This window comes from Macrobrachium rosenbergii, chromosome 36, assembly GCF_040412425.1.
Source record: "Macrobrachium rosenbergii isolate ZJJX-2024 chromosome 36, ASM4041242v1, whole genome shotgun sequence".
Taxonomy (NCBI): Eukaryota; Metazoa; Arthropoda; class Malacostraca; order Decapoda; family Palaemonidae; genus Macrobrachium; species Macrobrachium rosenbergii.
Window position 1 is genome coordinate 15,944,725 of NC_089776.1, and position 23,194 is coordinate 15,967,918.

The 23,194-nt window shown below is 43.9% G+C and overlaps 1 protein-coding gene and 1 long non-coding RNA gene across 5 annotated transcripts in view; one reads left to right on the forward strand and one right to left on the reverse strand.

Annotated features, from left to right (window-relative positions):
* LOC136856665 (rho GTPase-activating protein 45-like) overlaps nucleotides 1-23,194 on the reverse strand; it is a 596,905-nt gene that overhangs the window by 547,969 nt on the left and 25,742 nt on the right. The window contains exon 1 of one of the 4 annotated variants that reach the window (XM_067134705.1): nucleotides 8,146-8,739. The exons of 2 other annotated variants lie outside the window; for them this stretch is intronic. The gene's annotated coding sequence lies outside the window, so the exon portion shown is untranslated. Of the gene's footprint in view, nucleotides 1-8,145; nucleotides 8,740-23,194 lie in introns of those variants that run through there. One more of the 4 variants, XM_067134703.1, reaches the window with a different exon arrangement.
* LOC136856474 (uncharacterized) lies at nucleotides 2,013-3,617 on the forward strand. Its single transcript, XR_010858351.1, has 2 exons — nucleotides 2,013-3,055; nucleotides 3,434-3,617. It is a non-coding gene; the product is annotated as an uncharacterized lncRNA (long non-coding RNA).

A 23,194-nucleotide genomic window follows, 5' to 3' on the forward strand; every position in this document is an offset into this window, starting at 1 on the left:
AAGCTATTCTGTATTTCTTAGAGCAGTAGCCTTATAATATACTCAAAGCATAATTTCCCTCAACTACTGTACTTTCCCTTCCCATGATCTTTCCCTACCCTGTCTTCAGACCTACAATCTTTCTCTCTCTCTTCCATCACCAATCAAAGTAATGCCCTGGTCTCTCTCTCTCTCTCTCTCTCTCTCTCTCTCTCTCTCTCTCTCTCATTATCTTTAGTGCTTTGATACTGTTGAGAAAGATGTTATCATACAGATGGTATAGCAATACCTTTAAAGGTATTAGATGTAATGTTTTAATCTTCTATTAAGATACATTAATTGAGCCATAAGGCCTACCAGTAGTAAAAAGGATATGCCAGAGATTTTCTTTTGGAATCAACTCATTCCACGAGGACCTGGGGGGGCTCCATTTAAATCCTTGTCGTTATCCATGCCTTGAAGAATATTATTCTTAAGACTGCAGAATCAATGTACACTTTAAAATCCTTTAACTTTTTATTAGAATGGATTTGAATACAAAATTTAAGCCATAGGGCAAGCACTGGGGCCTATGAGATCATTCAGCGCTGAAAAGGAAATTAACTGTGAAAGGGTTTTAAAGGTGTGCCAGGATGAAAACCTCGCAGTTGTACTATGAAACAATTTTTAGGAGAGGGTAGAAAGTAAGATGGAAGAAAGTATATGAATGGATGTGCAGAAAAAGGAATGAAAGGGGTTGCAGCCAGGGGCAAAGGAACGCCACAAAGAACCTAAAGTAATGCCTACTGTACCCTACAGAGCTAACTTTTTTATTATTGTTTATTCAAGGGATCTCATATATCTTCAGTGTAATTACATAGATTCTAAAATAAAATATATAGTTTTTCCCGCATTTGAAGATTTACCTGTTTACAGCTCGTGTTATCGTTGATGCTTATTACTGATATTTTGACTTATAGTGCTTGGTCTAAGGAAAGAATGCTTAATCCTCCTTTATATGTAATATAAAAAATCATTGCTAGTGTAGAAGAGAATTTCTGCCAGAGAAAGCAGATAACCACAAATTCCACAAAAAACACGCTCAAGAGACTGACTGAATTTCATTGCTGTTGCCTGGGAAAGATGCTTGGGATACACCGGTATCACAGTGACAAATTTGGAAGTATGGATTGTGTAAATTTAGATAAGCCATCTAAAAAAGAATGCTTCAGTTATATTGCATGAAAAACTTGCATCGGGAGATACAAAAATGGGACGAAAAAGGTTAGAAGAGCTCTTCTAATTCACTCCAACTCTGTAAACTGTGATTTATTTTAGCACAAAATAAATCACAGAGAAGGAAGTGTCTAGGACAAAGTCTATGGCGAGAGACTGTGCTGTCAGAGAACATAATCTGAGGAGATGCAAGGAGGAGAAGATGAGCCACTATAGTAGTAGCAGCGGTAAGGTATTCATCTGTAAAAACAGAGGTGCCTTCCTAGGGAAAATGGTGAGGCAACTTGCACTGATGCCTTTTAAAAATGAAGCTCCATTTGGCACGGGGTTGAGGATCACGAAATGACAGAAAAGATGCTAACAAAAAAGAAGCAAACTATTCTTCTGTAACAGAGGGCCTCCCGAGAAAAAAGGCAATGATGACATGGACATATATACATACATGTACATATGTATATATAAATGACTGGAACTAGATCCAGGATTTTTCCATTACTATTGTTATTATCACTGATGTTCATTTTCTGAATCCAGCAGCTTCCTGTTATTTGTGAAAGAAAATGCAGTTGACAGAGATTAAATGGAAAACTATGCTGAGTCCTTGTATTCAGGAAAGAAACCATTCTGATGCACATAAGATGGATAACTATCTTCCTCACATGGTCAGAGACTTGACCTGATTCTAACCAAATATTTTTGGTGGTTATTTGCTTGACTTGACTCCTTGTGTAACGTTAAAGTTCGACCTCTAGCAAAATATAGTATACATACCCACATTTTCACAAACTTGTGTGAAGTGTTCATTCATCAAGCAAAATGTGAATCATGTACCCTCTAACGCTTCATATGGGTGAATAAAATCCCTATAAAATTTTCCGTCTAAAATGAGACTATTAAAGCTTTCGTGTTCCTAACAAACACCCGCTTGGCGGACTGGATAGCTCTGAAGGAAAATTTGTCTCCTAGACGTTCATATAAACACAGAGGCCGATGTGACAAGTAACTTAATTTGCGTCTGTAGCTCGAAATTGCTAAAAATGAGAAATAAGGATAAAAAAAATGGGGCCATACCACTGAAAGAAGAATCCGAACCACACTTTGAAGTTGAAAGACTTTTGCGCTACAAAACAAGACTAGATTTGAATTAAAAGTATTTAGTTAGCTCTTTAGGATGGCAGAAGAAAATAAAACAAAACACGTGCAGATCCAGATCCCCCTTTAAACAAGAATTTCTTAAAATATGCCCCTAAGCACCTGCCTTTAACCTCACATCTAAATTAAACTACCAACTTTAAAAATATGTTGAAGAAACGGAAGTTTCCTTTAACAGCAACTCTGACATTGTATTCATAGTCAAAAATGGATTGATACGAAGAGGAAAAGTGACATTTTGGCTCATATACAGACACCAGTAAATGGCTGATAACATCAAAAACAAAAACATAATATTTTCAATGATAGTTACAATTATATTTTCTGTTGTCATGACAGACGGTCATCCGCCATATTGGTCTCACAAAGGGGACGCTTAGCAGGAGATTTTTTAAATGCACCCAAGGGCCGTTCCCCTACCCAGAACCTCACCACCTACCGACCCAGCCAAGACCAGACTACTCCCTTGGGATCTCTCATTTCCAGATGCTCCAGCAAGACACTAGCGCCATTTGGCACCGGCCAAGCGACGGACCGGAAAGCAAGACTAGGCCTAAACACATGGGGATCAAGAGTCAGCGACCAGTGGGACATCCTACAAGAAGTTTTTAACCCCCATTTGAAGGACCTGGGGGTAGATGGTCGAAGGAGCAGGCTTGCTCCGACCGGTCCCCTGTCTAAAAGACGAACTACTGTTGTCTATACAAAGGTAAGGTGTCTGCATGAGGACCTCACCTCATATCTTTTACTTATCCCCGAACCGTCCCCTTGATAACATCCCATCCTTCCCTTAATCCTTATAGAAAGATCCTATCTACCAACCTTCTTTCATTCTCTCTGGCGTTAATCCCTCACCCTGTAACAGTGTGTTAATCACCATTTGTAAGTGTTACCTTTAAGCCGTATTTATAATACTGCGCTTGTTTGTCATGACAGTGACTAAAGATTTGCGCATGCGACTTTATCGTGTCGTCAACTGGTATAAATAATCTGTATAAATAATCATGTGACTTAATTGAATGGTTAAGTGGATTAGGGATCCCGTGCATGTTAGCTAATTATTAATTGTCGTCGTTTTCCTTTTCAGGGAGCGAGAGAGTATTTTGCTGAAACCTCCACTAACTATCCAACTCGAGATGAATCCCCTGAGGCTCCAGTAATCAATGGTTAAAGGAGTATTAATTTGTAAATATATAATATTCATTTGCCTTCCGTTGTGCTCCCTTTGTTATTATTGTACATAAATATTTTGTAAATAGACTTATTGCCGGCACTTAGTGTCTTACTGCCGGCTGGCGACCTCCAAATTTTCCTTATAACCTAAGATTGATTGTGCTTGCGAGTCCTTAACAAAGCCCACCAACTCGCCACCATAACACCGCACACCAGAAAAGCCCCACCCTACCCATACAACACATGGGGAAGACTAGTCTCAAATGTCAGCAACACAGAAATGCCAGTGAATCCAAATAAATTCTTCAAATATAAGTATATCTTAGTTTAACCAGACCACTGAGCTGATTAACAGCTCTCCTAGGGCTGGCCCGAAGGATTACATTTATTTTACGTGGCTAAGAACCAGTTGGTTACCTAGCAACGGGACCTACAACTCACTGTGGAATCCAAACCACATTATAGCGAGAAATGAATTTCTATCACCAGAAATAAATTCCTCTTATTCTTCATTGGCCGGTCGGAGATTCGAGCTCGCGGCCAGCAGAGTGCTAGCTGAGAACGGAACCCGCTCTCCCAACGAGGAACTAATACATTCTTCAGGATCAAAGGAATGCACCTAAAGAGGGTTGTGGAAATTTTGGTGAAGGATATTATGATCCATAAATGAGAAGTGATCTTACTTCCTGGAAACCAAGAGAAGTACTTTTGTTTTCGGAGATGCTGCTGAGAAATAATAATGTTAAAAAAACAGCATACATTCTCGCTATTATTGAAACTTAACTGTGAAGAAGTTAAAATTTCAATTAGTATCTAGGAAAACCAAGACGAACACTGCATTGTGCAATCAAAAGAGAGAGATTGGTCAAGTCTATTCATATAGGCCTACCTGCGTTTATGAAGGTGGACTAACCTTGGTTCCAGTAGATTACCAGATTTCGACAGGTATCCGTACATGCAGCACATACGGTAATCTCATCTCTCTTCCCTCACAGTGATAAACCATCTGCCCCGTAGGGAGACAGTGCCGTCAGTGCACCTCATGCGATGCACTGTAGGCATTACTTAAGGTTCTTTGCAGCGTGCCTTCGGCCCCTAGCTGCAACCCCTTACGTTCCTTTTAGCGTACCTCCTTTCATATTCTTTTTCTTCTATCTTACTTTCCACCCTCTTCTAACAATTGATTCATAGTGCACCTGCGAGGTTTTCTTCCTGTTACGCCTTTCAAGCCTTTTAGAGTTAATTTCCGTTTCAGCGCTGAATGGCCTCGTAGGTCTCAGTGCTTGGCCTTGGACCTAAATTTTCTATCCAATTCAGTTCGATAAACCGTCTGCAATCAATTTTCTTCGTTGCCAGTTCCAAGGTACTCAGATTAGAGAATACCTTCTAATGTGCACAGAAAAATCAGAAATGTAAGAATTATTGAGATTTGTAAATATATATATATTAATATATATATATACATGTATATATACATATGTATACCAGTAAAGGAAATTACTGGGAAGAAAGTCGCGAGGACCCATAGTCTCTAGGGACCAAGGATCAGAGAGAATTGTGGCATTGGTTAAAAAGTTAAGTATACCTTAGTTGAACCAGACCACTGAGCTAATTAACAGTTCTCCTAGGGGTGGCCCGAAGGATTAGACTTATTTTACGTGGCTAAGAACCAATTGGTTACTTAGCAACGGGACCTACAGCTTATTGTGGAATCCGATCCACTTATAGCGAGAAATGAATTTCTATCACCAGAAAAAAATTCCCCTTACTCTTCATTGGCCGGTCGGAGATTCGAACTCGAGCATAGCGAGTGCTAGCCCACAACTCTACCGACTCTCCCAACGAGGAACTAAAATAGTGCTAGCTGAGAACGGAACCCACCCGGCCAATGAGGAACTAAGTGGCATTGGTGGAAACATGTATAAGAGATACAAGAAGATGAAGCCATAGTTCATATATCTATCTATCTATCTATCTATATATATATCTATATATATATATATATATATATATATATATATATATATATATATATTTTATATAAATACATACATATTCCCTAAAATTTAAGCAACATGAATGTTGTCAACTCCAGGGTAATTAGTCCATTCAAAAACTAAGATCAGACAGCTGTCACTGCTCTATTAATGACTACTTACTAAAGAATTAACGATGGCTAAATGTGATTACAACTTGTTAACGGAAAATTTTTTTACCATGTCTGCATCATTATCAACATTTTCTCTTTCCTCCTGTTCTTGTTTCCTGGTTCCTTTCTTGGTACTGATTAATGCATTGCAATTTACCAAGTTCTTCGTTGGACTGGTCGGTACCGCTCTTGGCTAGCACTCTGCAGGGCCCGCGTTCGAATCTCCGACCGGCCAATGAAGAATTAGAGGAATTTATTTCTGGTGATGGAAATTCATTTCTCGTCATAATGTGGTTCGGATTCCACAATAAGCTGTAGGTCCCGTTGCTAGGTAACCAGTTGGTTCTTAGCCACGTAAAATAAGTCTAATCCTTCGGGCCAGCCCTAGGAGAGCTATTAATCAGCTCAGTGGTCTGGTTAAACGAAGGTATACTTATTGCAATTTACCATTCCGCAACCAACATAGGGCAACGTCGTCAACGAATATCTCAACATTAATTATTGGCTTTTGTGGAGACACTGAAACAGCCACTGGGATTCATGCCACAATTCAATATAAAGACATCCTGCGATTATACATGATCTGCTTGTGAAAGACAGTGTTAACTAAAAAGTTTTCAGTACTTTCTGCCTGAGGTATGTAAACCATAAATGTTTGGTTAAGTCGTCCCTGAAAGGATGGAATAAGTTGTTGCTTGCTCATTTCATTCACTCATATTTTCTGCACATGCTCCTGCTTTTCAGCACCCATGAGAGATATGTTCCTAAGTTTGGGCACAATTAGTGCAGATCTTGATAAATGAGGAGAAATTCTTGATGCAGTATGTTAAGTGCAAGAAAATCTGTAGAGAGAGAGAGAGAGAGAGAGAGAGAGAGAGAGAGAGAGAGAGAAAATCTGAGAGAGAGAGAGAGAGAGAGTACGAACAAAATTACTGAACATAACCATTAAGCGTATCTCTTTAAACCTTCACCAATTATAACAGTGGAAACAGATCAAATCAGAGTGACATATCAATATACAAAGCTAAAAGATCTTTGCTAAAATCTGACATCAAAATAATAAAAGTCAGAGATGGTTAATTTTTTGGTGGGAGGACAAAATTCCTGGACTGTAGAAATTTGACAGAGAGTAACCCCACTCCAGTTGCCATCAACTCGAATAACGGACATTCCGTTTCTTGCCTCAATGCTGGTTCTGCGGTATTTAATATTCTTCGACAAAACAAAGGTGCAGTTAGCATATTACTGTAGTTGGATTTTGAATTTACTCCTCCTTGCAAATGAAGAGATGTAAATGGGGAACAAAAAACAGCTTGACATTTTAATATTAACCGCATTCGTAAAAAAAAATTACTCATCACAGATAGACCAATAGATAGACAGCACGTGTGTATTCAACACACTCGTATACAGAAAGACAGATACACTACCTGTATACATGCATACTCGCAGCAGCGCCTGTATACATGCATACTCGCAGCAGCGACTAGACATATGAAGCACCAACGATGAGCTGGTCTAGTGATTCTTTGGTGCTAAACCATCTCCCTAAAGATACAAACCGAGGATTTTAAAGCTCCACAGGCGGATTCCTAACTCCAAAGTGTTCGTTACTCGGAGGAAATAATGATAAAATAAAACTGATAACGAAAGACGAAAGAGAGTAGGATTAGAGGAAGGAAGAATGACACTGGCGTTTCTGTAACACTCACTTGTGACAGATTACTAACAACATAAATATTTTGGCACGGGGCCAATAATTGATATGCCGCATATATATACAGTATATATATAAATATATATATATATATATATATATATATATATATATACTTATATATATATAGTATATATATAAATATATATATATATATATATATATATATATATATATATATATATATATATCACCACCTTTGGGTTGTAATGGCTCTTTCCATTTTCAAATTCATGGCTGAGAGAGAGAGAGAGAGAGAGAGAGAGAGAGAGAGAGAGAGAGAACGGAGAGCGGTTCTCAGAAGGGCAAGCCTTGCATTCAATTCATTCAGATACTAAAAGTACACCTAATTGCGAGACTGTAATTTCAATACAGAATGTTGTATAAATACAATTCACAATAACTCAGCCTACTATTTTAAACTGCAGCCACTTAGGCAACAAAAATATCCGACATTCCAATACCTCTCCCTTAGGTAAGTAGAGAGAAAGAGAGATGTAAGTGAGAAAAGGGAGCCCTTTCTGTTCCTTAAATATGGGTAGTTTTCTTTTTCTTGCACGGGAATCCTATCGTTCCTTAGCATAAAACATAATTCAGTTATGCTTTCAAAAAACCATTCCTTATACTTCAGTGTTTTATAATTCCTGTGAGCTGTCTGCTGAAAAAAAGAAATTTGTGCAAAATATTATGGTCATTCTTGGAGCACTTCTGGTGAACAGTTAGGCCTAAAAAACAACAGCGATTTGAAGGAAGTATTTACCAGCAGTGGTGACGAGAAAGGTAGTGGCAGGAGGAGTTCTAGCAGCAGAAGGTGCAGTGGTAGCAGCAGCAGCAGCAGCAGCAGGGGCAGCTGAAGAAGCCACCACAGCAAATAGCCGGAATGCGCTGCGGCAGCCGCTTCCCCTCTGAAGGAAGCAAGAAGAAGAAACCGCTGATGACGATGATGATGATGATGATGGCAGCAAAGTAGCGGTGTTGCTGCTGATCTTACTGAACTTGACGTAATCCAAAAGGGTTGTTGAAGGAGGCTTAGCACTCACTCTATTTCACTTTCTAGGGGTTAGAATATAGCACTACAGAGAAAGAGACACTGACGATACCCCGGTACTCATGGACACCACTTTAAAAAAATAACCACTTGAAATAGAAAATGGAGGAGGGTGCTTGGACTACATGCCCTAAGCAGGAGGGGCCACAGCATTACTCCTCGAAGGAAGAAGGAGGATCCATCCTAAAGGGTGCACAACTCCATAAAAACCACACCTATAGATGGATGGATAGATGAAGGAGGAGGAGGAGGAGGAGAAGGGGCGCCCACACCATCACACACCAGAGCAAGACTGGGTCCTGTCTCACTCTCTCACTCTGGCTCTCTCTCCCACCCATGGCCGACTTCAGCTAAAGATAGATATGCCAGCGACGCACACACCTCTAGAGAGAGAGAGAGAGAGAGAGAGGAGGGAGGGAGAGAGAAAGAAAGACGCGCCCACTCTGAAGAAACGAGGGTGATCAGAAACGCGAAGTAAACGGGAAAATGGGAACCCCGCCGAATTAAAAGAACGCATAGAAAACGGGAAATAAACACCATTCGGAAAGAAAATGGAGCAACTGGATAACGACGCCGGTAGAGAATGGGCCATTGTTGTGCGGCTTTTAAAAATAAATATTTTCACATTAGGGAGCGTCTTGAATAGAAAAATACTTCAATCCCGTGAAAGCTAACAGCCGATATGAAACATAAATTACAGATCTCTTATCGTGGTTGGAATACACTCAAAGACTATTATCCTTAAAATTTTTAACAATGAGCATATGAAACCGTGAATTGGCATGGGAAGCTTCCATAAAACTGAATATGAAAAATGAAACAATAAAAATTGGGTGTATAGTGATATTATATACATACATACATACATATATATATATATATGTATATTGGTCTTTACTTAATGAAAAGATACTTGTCGTAACCAGTAATTTTTAACAAAATTGTTACAGTCAATCTTTTTTACAAACAGCTCAGAGACTCCACAGGACCAAAAATGAGGTTTCTGCGAGTTTCCCTTTCTCACACGATGATCATTTCGTAAGAACTGCATTTGTCCAATCCAGAAAGTTTCTTGCCTTGAATGTAACGCTGATACCAAAGAATCCCCCAACTACTGGTTAGTTTTATACAGTTAAAGATCGCCTCAGCCCCCTCTTCACATTCAATGTTGTGTATAATTACACTTGTCCGGGATGCATTCACGGAATACTGAATATGTGCAATGTACGGGGATGTTGTTCATGGTATGAATAGACTCATAGAGACTTAAAATACCGTAAAAAAAATGCGCATTTTCTAACCCAGAGGTTTCTTCACGTTAATCATGCTGTACGATGTAAAAGCAACATCAGAGATGAAGATTTTATAATAGTAAGCCGGGTCTCCAACCATCACACCCTAACTATCCTGGAGTCTAATGTTATAAAGAGAACTGCTTCCTCATTAAAAGTTATAACGCTCAGTTGTCGTCAACCCAGTTATATATTGCCTAGCATTTCTTCGTACGTTTTCTGCTTACTTTTAGTACTATGCCGGCCACGTAAGGTGGGATTTGTAATGCCCGATCACAATGGGCCGGGTTTAAGCACGTTTGAATGCGAGTAGTGTGTTTTTTAGCCAAGTCTCTTTAAACTTTGATCAGATCGAGCCCGGAAGTCAAGCGGGATCGACGAACCTTACAGTTAAGGTTTGAATGAGCAATTCACGGTCCGACCCGACCGTCAAATTGGTGTTTTTTTTTTTTTTTTCAGATTATGTCGTTCAGAACTGACAGTTTGCCAGTGAGTGGGGTCTTCGACGAAGCTTGATGAACTAAGTAGTTCATTTACCAAGAAACGGGGTTCTTCGAGATTTATCACTCGCAGCAATGTCTGTGAATTGAATTGAACTGAATATAGAATTTAGGCCAAGCACTGGAACCAATAAGGTCATTCAGCGCTGAAACTGAAATTGACAGCAAAGTTTGAAAGGTGTGACAGAAGGAAAACCTCACAGTTGCACCACGAATCAGTTGTCAGGAGAGGGTGGAAAGATGGAAAAAAGAGAATATGAAAGGAGGTACAGTAAAAGGAACGAAAGGGGTTGCAGCTAGGGGCCGAAGGCACGCTGCTAAGAACCTTAAGTAATGCCTACAGTGCACCGCGTGAAGGCAATGTCTGTGGAATATAAGAAGTAAAGAATATTCTGACAAACAAAAGGATTGCAGTTTAAATTAAAGGAAAAATGTCCAGATGCAGGGAAAGAGATGGTGAACAAGAAGATAAATAATATATATGAGACCTTCATATCAAAAAGAAATAAGGAACGTAGAGGCATCAGAGAAATCAGGAAGTGGTACACACGATGTGTATCATCCTATTCTGTGGTACTTTGAAACCTTGTCGTCGCTTCAGGATCTTGAAAATATCTAGACATTATATATATACATATTTTCTTCCTTTCTTTACGTACCTAATTTTGTAATGTTATATAATTGCAATTTACCGTATGAGTGTAAACAATAAAATTAAGCTGCATTCGTTTCATTTACCCCTGTGATGTTGGAGGCTGAAGGACGTAGCGTTTCTATATATATATATATATATATATATATATATATATATATATATATATATATATATATATATATATATATATATATATATGTTTAATATGTTTAATAGTAATGTATATACAATACCTCAAATCTCAAACAAAATAAAAAATGTGTACCTTTTTCAGGACGTTTAGTCAATTATATCCCAAGATAAAGGAAAATAAATTGAGGGCATTTCTTTATGAAATAAGAATATATGCTGAAAAGCTAATAAATGATAGGATCATGTCAAGATTAGCGAACCCACTCGCAGCAGGGTTCGCCATTCTTTACAAGAAGATTATTGGGTTCGTTATTTTTTACATGGGAATAATTGGGTTTGCTGTTCTAGACATGACAACTTCGGTACCAGACATTTGATCCCCAAGGGGCTAGTACTAAAGACGAAATACATTTGACCCCCAGGGGCTGGTACTAAACACGGCGAAACAGTGTAGATCAATCACTGTTTCGCCGTGATTAGTACTAGCCCTCATAAGGAATTGGAGTTCGGACCTGAAAGGGTTGGCTATTCTTTACACGGGGATCATTGGGTTCGCTGTTCTTGTCGTGGAGATGTTAGGTTCGCTAATCTTGACATGATCCAAATGATATATTGTTTAAAGAACTGGAGACATATGAATCGCAACAGTAAAATCGGAATTCGGGGTAATTATACATCTAACCCTGATATCCAGCCCATCATTCTCTTGTAGCAGTGCTGATTATGAAACACTGCAGCGTACTAACTAGTTACGCAACAATTAATTGTTACCTTTCTGCTTTTATAATTTTATACTGTAATTCATACACTACAAATTTTTATATTTGTAGAGAAATCACAATTATTTTGAGTTTCTAAAAGCAAGTTCAGTTTTTATTAAAGATACAAATATGTACATGATTTTTATTTATCTTCATGTAGTCTTTGCAGTGTTGTCCAAATAGCGATGCTTAACATGTCTCTGGTATGACTCTTATAAGAGCTTCAGGGCATATGGCCACACCCAATTTTTAAGCTTGGTAGGAACAGCCAGTCGCTAAGCAGCGTAATGTGGCACTTAGCCTTTCACAGGTCGTTATGGATTTCCTCATGCATGTCCTTATAATCATTCTCAAGAGGAAATTAAATGTTGCCTCGTCCATCCTCTGGTAATTATGCCATTCCCTGGGAACTACCTGTAGTTCCTTTAAAAGCGATAAATGTGAATTTTTCCCTTTTCGACAACCAATCTTTGACCCGTATTCTTTTTCGTGGCGTTTCTTCATTGTTGCATTGGCTGCAACGGCACAAAGACTGAGCATTATCAGATTTTGCCTCTACCCTGTCTTGACAGTGTGGCTGCCAACTTGAGACTGACTCTTCTTCGTTGACGAATCAGGCCGGGCGGTAACGTGAGTTAGCAGTCATGTTTTTGGAGTCTCCTCCCACTCAGTTCTTCACGTACGACGATATAGGATGTGAGTGACCCGCCTTATTCTTACCTCCCGCGTGGTGAGTCTGTCTGTGTGCCCTTGACCTTTGACATTTGTCTTTTTTTATGTTTTATGTTTATTTATATACCAGTTTTTAACACTGATGGCCATTTTTGTGAATTTCAAAATTTAAAAACTAATATGTGATTCTACAGTATGTACTGTTCGAATTATTTGTTTTTTTATTTTTTTACCATTGAAAATGTGACAAGTGTCATGACACGCTGGAAAACAAATTGCGAGAATGTATTTTCCATTATTCCTTAAGGATATGTACGTTTTGGCCATGGTCTCTCCTGTGTGTGTGTGTGTATATATATATATATATATATATATATATATATATATATATATATATATATATATTGTCAAGAGTAAACCCTGCACATGCCACCTCATCCTCCAAGTACGAATTTAATGAAACTTGAAAATGAGAATAATTTCACTTTTCTTGAAATCATGTTTATCTATTGCTTTTATCTGAGTTAGTTGTGGGTGGAAATTCGTCCCTAATTCATCTCCTCACCACTACTCCATGTGAGAAACCCTTTAATTCTTCCTTACCTTAGTGACTGACAAAAGTCCTTGACTTCCGGTAATGGGTCATCCGGAGATCGCTAATCCAGTCGAGCCAGGCACACTCAAAAGAGAAAACGCTCCCACACTGGCGACTGACCCATGTGATCACCACCATATTGATCACCTGGCAGATGCCCTGCATGCCCCCGCATGTGGACCATATAGAAAATGGGACACCAGGCGAACGACAGTAGCACTGCTTGGAATGATCAGCGACGTAATCCTTACAAGGGCATAAAAGAAGGAATACTGACTCACTCGCCCTTAGAATAATCTCTGACTCAGAAGACATCGGAACTATCCCAGAACACTTGGTCCTCCACTCTGCTCCTTAGGCTGCCCCTTGCAATCCTGCATGGCTGACCTTGAGCCTACAGTCTCCTTTTGTAGTGAAGCCCCTTAACGCTACCCTCCACCGTGACTCAGACCCCTGAGGACAAGGAAGCCGTCTCCTGACAAAGGCAATGTAATGAGATCAAGGTTCTTAAGTCAGTCTCGCATCTATCAGCCTTCTACTATTTTTTCTGTTACCTTCCTAAGGTGATATACCCAGAGTGAAGTGAATTATTTGTTAATTGCTTGGAGTTAGAGTCACCAGAGTCGAGGCCCCTTTTAGGCACCTTCCGTGCACGCCCTCAATTCCTTGATTATGCTCCCAATACACCTACGTAACCATGTGTATTCCAATTATGCATAGGTGTTACCTGCTGTGGAGCTGAGCATCATCTTGTGTGTGCAGTGATATATCCCCTGCTTTCTCCCCCTCTGCAGTGCCCCTTTGAAGCGGGCCTTTTGAGTTACGTCAGGGAAAATACCCCAGTTGTTTGTTACTCCCTTGGAACAGCAGGAATCTGTTTACCTGTCCAAATTTATGCTTCATTTTCTTCTGATATGTAATTAATGTAAATATAATCGTGCAAGTGAAACCCTAAGTGTTTACCTGAAAACTTCCCCCCTCTGAACCAGGCCTTCAGCCTACACCTTTGCATAATGTTTACTGGACTCAGCCTAAGTCAGATATAATCAATTTTCATGGTAAGTTCCCAATGTACTCAACCACAAACATATCAGTATATATATATATATATATATATATATATATATATATATATAATATATATATATATATATATATATTTATTGCAATGATGGGCTACCCTTCCCAAGTCAACAGACACTTTGCCCGTTTACAAACTTTTGCTGAAAGAATGTAACAGTAAAACATAAAACTTTCTTTCCTTTAAGAGAATTTACTATAAACTTAAATTGTTTTATTCTTTCTCAAAGTCCTTCAAAGAAGGCATACACTAACCCACTTTAATCACAAAACTGAAGAAGATAGATATGACTGACAAGGAGGTCATCGAAAAACATTGCCCTTGTTGCAAAAGAACACAGAGGGAATTCCTTCTTAAATCTTTTCAAAAGAAGTTTATTATCATTCTTTCAAGGAGGTCATCAAAACACTCTCTTAATCCTTTCTCTCAACCCCATGACTGCCTCAAAACCTCCCTTCCAGGTGCAAAGCCATTTGGAGACAAAATCCCAGCTGCAGGCACCAGATGAACCGGTGATGGGGATTTACCCAAAGAGAAAGTTTGGGAAGGCCCCATAGCAACCAGCTGCCACATGGTCGTCACCTTTCCATGCGGATGACTGGACAATCACAAGGTCACAGGATCACACCAAAACCCATGTGCGCCCCATAGAAGATGGGGTGCCGAGAGCATGGGAAGATAATCCAGCAGAGGTCATAAAAGGAGCCACGTGACCTGAACCAAGGCAGAGATGACCTGGCAGCAGATCCAGCAATACTTTTTCCTCTTGACCTCTGCCCCATCAGGCCATATCCAAAAAACCTAGCTGCTTTATTAGCTCAATATTCTTCCACTGCTAAGTCCCTTAACCTCCTTCCCCCCCATCTGGCAAAACAATGAGTACCCACGCTCCAACATAAGGTAACATGCTTGGATTTGAGGTTTTTCAACAGTCACGAATTCTTTTATCTTTTACTGATTTACTTTTTTGATTTCCAAGTGTAATTTTCCCCCATAGGCCTGACCTTCATTTTGCAGTGCAGTAATTTAAATTCATAAGTGTTTACCAGTGTTCCATATGAAGACTTATTGGCGCCTTCCGGGCACCCTCGATTTTCCTTTGAACTTGCACTAATTTTCTGTCACATAACTGCATACTTTCTCAATTGCAGACAGAGTTGCTTGCTGTGGAATACGCCCATTCCAATTGTGCATATGTGCCATGGTTCTAATGACTGCAACCTACTCTCCGGTGCCCTTGAGGTGGATTTCCTTGGCATCTTCAGTTATCCTTTTGTTATCGTGATTTAGTTCTTTGGCAGGACTCTGTTTACCTGTCTAATTTATTCCCCATTCTTCTGATTTTGTGTTAATGTAAATATGTGACTTAAAGTGAACCTAAGTGTTTTATCTGCAACATTCCCTGTTGAGTAAAGCCTTCAACTCATCTCTTTCTTCTTATTTTTTACCTGACCCCAATTTCAGTCAGATACATAAATTTTCATGGTAAGTCCTTTCCTCAGTTAGATCATAGAAGGAATTTTCTTGCTTAGGATTTCAAGTCCCTTCCCATAAAAACATAAAAGTGGCGACCTTATTGCTCAGATCCTGCAGCCTGCAACTTTACAGCTAAATCTGGATGCAAGATGAGAAATGAACCTTAACATAATATTCCTTAATAAGCACACTATCAAATGGAATTCCACAGCGTAAGTATGGTGTCATTTTTATATTTTTATATTACTGGTGATCATAACCATGACTGTAAAACTTTTTTAGGGATCAGATAACCCATGCATGCTACATGAATAATTTCACAGTGAGGAGAGAGTGTTCCTATTCCGAAACATGAGCCTTGTCGCATGTTAGCCTGCATGATTTAAATGTTAGGTTAGCCAGGAAGTGAAGTGTTAAACAAAGTGATATCTAAGGGAATAGTGCTTTATTTTATTTCCCCACGTGCTCTGGACAATTTTTCGTTCATCATTATTTAGCTAGGCAACACAGAAATCAGGCAATGAACTTAGACCCATCCAGCAATGCTCACTGGACTCTCTCTCGCCTGTAGTAGCACCCACGCGAGAATTCAAATTAAAATCCTACAATTTCCTAGACTGTACTTTGAAAATTAGCATTACTAAATTCATTTAATTTTCAGAAATCCATGCAAGTGAATTCTTATTTCATAACTCTCGAGCAACTGGGAGACAGGATAAAACTTTTCCAAAATTGTTCGCCTCTGTTTCATAACGTTCCAGATGAAGCTTTGCTCAGATGGCCACGTGTTTCACTCACGTGCCAAGCTCCCGTCAAAACAATCCCACAAGACTCTGTAACGTAGAGTAAATTCACATACCTTTATGATCACCTGCCCATCAGGTCAAACTAGAGTAGAATTAAATTCTTGAATACATGATCTCGGCAAATCAGTGCTGCATGCATGGTAGATTTAAGAATTGTCCTTGTCACATTCGGACACAAATTAATTCTTTGCTTCAAAAATAAGCATATTATACTTGTCACGTCCAATGCATTTATCCTTTGCTGTGAAACAAGCACAATCATTTGTACACGCATCTATTTGTGTATCCTCAGAAGCTACTGCCTCCTATTTGCCTAGGGGAATACTTTTGCATAAACCATGCAACCATCTGAGCCAGTCCCCATGTGTCTCTCACCAAACAAAACCCTTTTTTCCAAGGTTTACGCTACCCATTTTACTACTTCCGTGTTCCAGCACACACTGCCAGGTTACTCAAACACCTACCCTGTATCAAGGGCACCCACAAAATCTTAAAAATCCCACGCTCGATTCTATGGAACAAGTCTGCACCCCAAGAGAACCAAAACCAAACCTACATTCTGTTCAAACACACCTATGTTCTATGGAACAAACCAAACCTACGTTCTTTATGAACAACCCTAAGTTCTTTGAACAAACCTACATTCTCTGGAACAGAACCAAACCTGTGTTCTTTTCGAACAACCCTACGTTCCTTGAACAAACCTATGTTCTCCGGAACAAACCAAACCCATTCTTTTCGAACAACCCTACATTCTTTGAACCAACCTACGTTCTCCAGAACAACCCAAAACGTTCTTTTGAACAAACCCTAACCTCAAGCTTGACTCCCTGGAGCAAATCACGTATTATAAAGTGTCCCCACGCGTTCTCTCGAACACACCAGAAGCCATGCTCTAAACGAGGCCTCAAATTATCCCGCTCAACTCCCCGGAGCGAGCCTGCAACCAGTGCCACTGCCACCTAACAAAAAGGGGCACTCCCAGTTACCAGTAATGCCACCTACTGGCCCCACTCCACTGCCCAATCACTCACAAATCAGACCATTTCATTAGCACTCACCATTTCGAAGTGCCAACGTATCTTTTCAGAGCCTCTGCAACACCATAGCAACATTAGCCACAACCTCAAGGAAACACCTGGGTCAGGAGCAAGAACAGCAAGAAAGAAGAAAAGAAAGAAAGAAGAGAAACAGGAGAGGGAGAAAAAGAGAAAGTAGAAGAAGGTAAGGGAGGGAAGTGAAGCCGCAGAGGAGAAAGAAAGACAGGAAAGGGAGAAAGAAAGGACACATGAGCTTGTCCTTGCCCAACAGAGGGCCATGAACCCCACTCCGACCTCTTCCTAATCCATTCTCACCAGCATCAGCTCCCAATCCCAAAATGGACTGATTCCAAGCCCAAGACCTGGCTCACCACAATAATTAGTGACTCCTGCAGAAATGTTCTGCAAGCACACGGTGGAAGGGTGCAGTCGCCTTCCGGTCCCTTTCCTCAGACAGCCAAGGAAACCTCGAGAAGGTCCGAAAGACTGCCACTAAGGCTTATGAAATCACCCCCAAGTGCTGGAGACAGCACTGGTGAGGCTGGCCCAAGGAAGCAAGTCAAACCTGGGCCAACTGAGCATACCACAAGACCCACACCCTCCAATGCTGGGTAGAAGCCCTAGACATCTCCACCTTCGAAACCTTGTTCAAACACATACAGCCTGAGGACTTCTATTACGCCTCGGTGCTCTCACCACTCACCTCTGCGACAAAGGCCCCAAGACGTTTGCCGAGTGCTGCTACTTGGCAGATGAATGGGACACATTCCAGCCTCACATTAGCTCCTTGGGACGAAATATAAGTCCCCCTTCTCACACCTCCGGACTAAGTCAGATAAAAAACTGGGTGTCCTCATTCCAAACCTGTGTGCAGCCATTGTTCCTTATTTGTAAAGTCACCAAATCGGCGCCAGGATAGTGTTTCGCGGCGCCATTAATTAAGTCTCCGCTGAGCTTGTTTTCTTTGGTGACTTCCCGTTTTCTTCAAGCTCAATTAGTCACGCCTAAAACGTGCCAGGTCACGCATTTTAATCATTTTTACTTTATGGTATTTATACGAATGTCACACATTGTGTATCACATGTTTCTTCATTCAGGCATCAAGACTGTATCTATATTGTAACTCTGTATGTTTTGTATTGTAATTTGTACTCGTTCACTGCATATTATTGTTTATTGTTTTGACCTCAGGTCACAGTCAATTCCATTGTCTCTCACGGCCCGGCGTCAGTCGGCCGCAATATAAGCTGCCTGGATCTGTAATAAAGTAGCAGTAACCTTTACCTGCTCGTTTCTTTGACACCTTACAGTGGTGACCCCGAGTATCCGGGGCCATTAGCGGACTCACACGGCGACTCAGTCTTGGCTCAGGATTTCTCCAAAACGCTCTTAGCGGCCTAAACACGGCGCTGTAACCAGCGTTTGAGCGTGCTGACTCTCGTCGGCGTACCCCACCAGCGTCACTAGCGGAACCACACGGCGCACGAAGTGCGTACTGCCAGTACCCCACTCCAGTAAGGGGTCAAAGGAGCGAGCATGGACGCGGATATCCCCTCCTTCATGCAGTTAAACGGACCCCGCGGACTCCGAGGTTACCTACCTCCCATCACAGCCGCGCCCGCCCCGCGCATCGAGGCCTCCCGCAACTCCACACCAGCGCCCGAACACCGAGGCGGGCAACACAATCGCGGGCCGCCCTCACCGTAAAGCTGCCGCCCGTTTACGCGGGAACCCATCGATGTGGCTGCGCGGGGTGGAGAAGCCACTTCAGAATCGCGGACCTCACGGACGAAATCCTACAGGCCGACACTGCTCAACGCCCTTCGGAGGACGTGTACAACAAACTCATCTCGCGAAACCCGAAACACACACCCTCACATACAGCACCACAAAAGTTCCTCCTCGAAGCTTGCTCCTGCCCATCGCCGAGCGGGCCGCCCGTGCTATCGACCTTGCCAATAATCCACGCCACGACCTCAATCCAAGAGACGCTTGGGGCATGGTCGTAGATCTCCTGTCAATACCAGTCTTGGGTGGCACAAACAAGCGGCAGGAGATAAGCTTCATCTCAAATCTTCCTCCGCCAACTCCTCCCGAAGTACGCAACCAGATCGCTCACCCCTACACCATGCCTGTCGAGGACCTCATAGAGGCGGCACAACACCTCTGAGACTCCGTCAAGGCTTCACAGCGGCTAAAACCGGCCACACAGCCGGTCAGCTCCGTCCAGCCTGAAGAGGACGTGAGCAGCCCGTCAACGCCATCGCCAACAGACGTCCACCGAACCACAGCAGACGGAGGTCCCGGGCTTCTGTTGCTACCACAAGTGGTTCGGAAAGGACGCCCGAAACTGCCTGCCGCCCTGCTCGTTCAACCGCTCAAAAAAACGGGGGTGGCGCGCCAGCAGGACAGGCCGCCATGGCAGCCGAAGAACCCAGGGCCTCAAAAACAGTAGGTTTTTACGTCCGCGACACCGTCTCCGGCAGGATGATGCTGGTCGACACAGGAGCCTTTAAGTCGGTCTTCCCAGCATCCAGAGAGGACCGCAACCAGACACCAGACCGGCCGCCTTCCTGACGGCCGCCAACGGAACCCCATCCTCTCCCTCGGCACCAGGCTCCTGTCGATCTCCATCCTTGGCCAGAGTTACTCCTGGGACTTCATCGTCAGCGGACGTAGGAACCCCACTCCTGGGGGCCGATTTTCTGGCGCACCGGCCTGCTAGTCGACATGGGGCGCAAGCGCCTCCCGATACCGACTCCTGCCGGTCTCTCCGTTAACGGCGGGACCCAGACCCACCATCAGCGCCGCCGCCCCACCAGTATGCACACCTTCTGTCGGAGTTCCCTGAGGTGTTTAAGCCCGAGCTTCGCTAAGTCCCCGGGCCCCAGCCAAGCACGGCATATACCACCATATAGTGACTAAAGGGCCCCGACACATGCGAAGTTCGCAGGCTTCCCCCTCAGCGCCTTCAGGAGGCGAAAAAGCATTCGCGGAGATGGAACAGATGGGCATCTGCAGGAAAGCCTCCAGTCCATGGGCCTCCCCTCCACATGGTGCAGAAACCGGACGGCTCCTGGAGACCCTGCGGCGACTACAGGCGGCTCAACATTGCAACGGAGCCCACCACTACCTCTGCCCAATATGCAAGACCTCACGGCCTCCTTTCACGGGGCCAAAATATTCACTAAATTGGACCTTCTTAAATCTTATTTCCAGGTACCTGTTGCGCCAGAGGACATACCAAAGACAGCCATCATCACGCCCTTCGGGTCCTATGTGTTCGCCTTCTCCACCTTCGGGCTGAGGGGAACGCCGGGGCCACCTTCCAGCGGCTCATGGACAGCATCCTGGGGACCTAAAATTCTGCGTCTGCTACGTCGACGACATTCTCATATTTTCCAGGTCTCACAGCGAACACCAGAGGCACATCAAAGCAGTCCTCCAGCGCCTCCAAGAAAACGGCCTCGTCGTCCGTTTTGACAAGTGTACCTTCGGCGTCCAGAAAGCAGAATTCCTGGGTCACGAGGTGTCTCCGACAGGCGTCCGCCCTCTTACATCGAAAGTGGCAGCCGTGGCCAAGTTCCCGACACCCACCTCCATCAAGGCCGTCCAGGAGTTCCTTGGGATGGTAAACTTCCACAGGCGGTTCATCCCGGGATCGCGCACACCACGGCCCCCTGACGGAAGTCCTAAAAGGTCAACCGAAGTCCCTGTCTTGGGGACCCAGCCAGCAGCAGGCCTTTTCCCTGACGAAGGCCGCCCTCACCAAGGCAACAACGCCTTGGCACACCAGATCCCAAGGCTCCCCTCCAGCTGACGACAGACGCCAGTAACGTTGCCTGCGGTGCTGTTCTGGAGCAAATCATCAACGGCGCCCCAGCCCATCGCCTTCTTCAGCAAGAAGTTCAGTCCCGCAGAGTCCCGCTACAGCACCTTCGACAGGGGAACTCTGCGCGGATGTACCGCGTAGTTCGGCACTTCAAGTTCCTCCTGGAGGACGCCCTTCACAATCTTCACAGACCACCAGCCACTGGTTCACGCCTTCACGAAGCAGGGGACGCATGGTCTTCAGACAGCAGCGCCACCTCTCAGCCATAGCCGAATTTACCTGTTCCGTCCAGGTACCTCCCGGCAAGAAAAATCCCGTAGCAGACGCCCTCTCCAGAGTCGAGTTGAACGCAGTGCAGCTTGGTGTAGATTACCAGGACCTTGCCAGAGAACAGGCCGCTGACCCAGAAACCCCAGCATACCGCACCGCCATCACATCCCTCAAGTGGCGGACGTGACCCTCGCCCCGGAGGCCCCAGCCTGCTCTGTGACATCAGCACAGGCCAGCCCCGCCCTTTGGTTCCAGCCTCACGCCGCGCCAGGTATTCGACATCATTCACGGCCTCTCACACCCCTCCGGCAGGACCACGGCCAAACTGCTTTCAAAAAGTTCGTCTGGCACGGGTGCAAAAGGACGCCACAGCCTGGGCAAAACAGTGCCTGCAGTGCCAGACCAGTAAAGTGGGTCGTCACACGCAGTCGGGGGTAGGCGAGTTCCCACAGCCAGGGCGCCGCCGCCACATCCACATCGACGTCGTCGGGCCCCTTCCCCATCAGGCGGATCAGATACCTCCTCACGGTGGTAGACCATTCGGCGAGGTGGCCCGCCACGCCCATGCAAGAAGCCACCGCCAGCGCGTGCGCCGAGGCCCTGCTCTCCAGTTGGGTTAGCCGCCGGCGTCCCCGGACCACATCACAACCGACAGGGCCCGCTTTCCTCTCCGAGTTGTGGTCTGCCCTGGCTCAACTGCTGGGAACCACGCACCACACCACCACAGCGTACAACCCAGCGGCCAACGGCCTGGTTGAACGGTTCCACAGGTCCTTAAAGTCATCCTCATGGCCCGCTGCACCGCCGAGGACTGGAAACATCAGCTGCCGTGGGTCCTCCTCGGGTTGAGGACCGCCCCAGAGCCGACGGCACCCCATCCGCAGCTGAACAAACCTGGGGAACCCCTCGTGGTGCCGGGAGAGCTCGTGACGGAGGATCGCCACTCCCCATCTCTGCAGAGGCTCGCGACGTGGCGGCAAGTTCGCCCCCTTGCAGGCGCTCATACATTGACAGAGCACCCACCTTCATGCCGCCACAGCTGTCATCCGCCACCCACGTCTTCGTCAGAGTCGACGCCGTCCGTCCACCACTAACTAAGCCCTACAGGGGGACCCTTCCGCGTGCTGGAGCGGAACAGCAAGGCGTTCGGCTGGCACTCCCAGGCAAGAACGACTGGGTTTCCATAGACCGGCTAAAGCCCGCCTTCCTGTCGGAGAGTCCCGGCAGCGACGCAGCACCCCTTCCGCCCAAACGCACTCCAGCACGCCCTCACCCCCGCAGGCGCGGCCGCCCCAGGAAGGGACTGCCCAAACAGCAGCCTCACAGGCGGGAGGCCCCTCACTTATCTTCAAGGAGCCGCGGCACCCTTCAGCGTCCCACCAGGTACAGGGATTAATCAGACGCGTCCCTCGTCTTGGGGGGGGAGTATTTGTAAAGTCACCAATTCGGCGCCAGGATAGTGTTTCGGCGGCGCCATTAATTAAGTCTCCGCTGAGCTTGTTTTCTTTGGTGACTTCCCGTTTTCTTCAAGCTCAATTAGTCACGCCTAAAACGTGCCAGGTCACGCATTTTAATCATTTTTACTTTATGGTATTTATACAATGAATGTCACACATTGTGTATCACATGTTTCTTCATTCACAGGCATC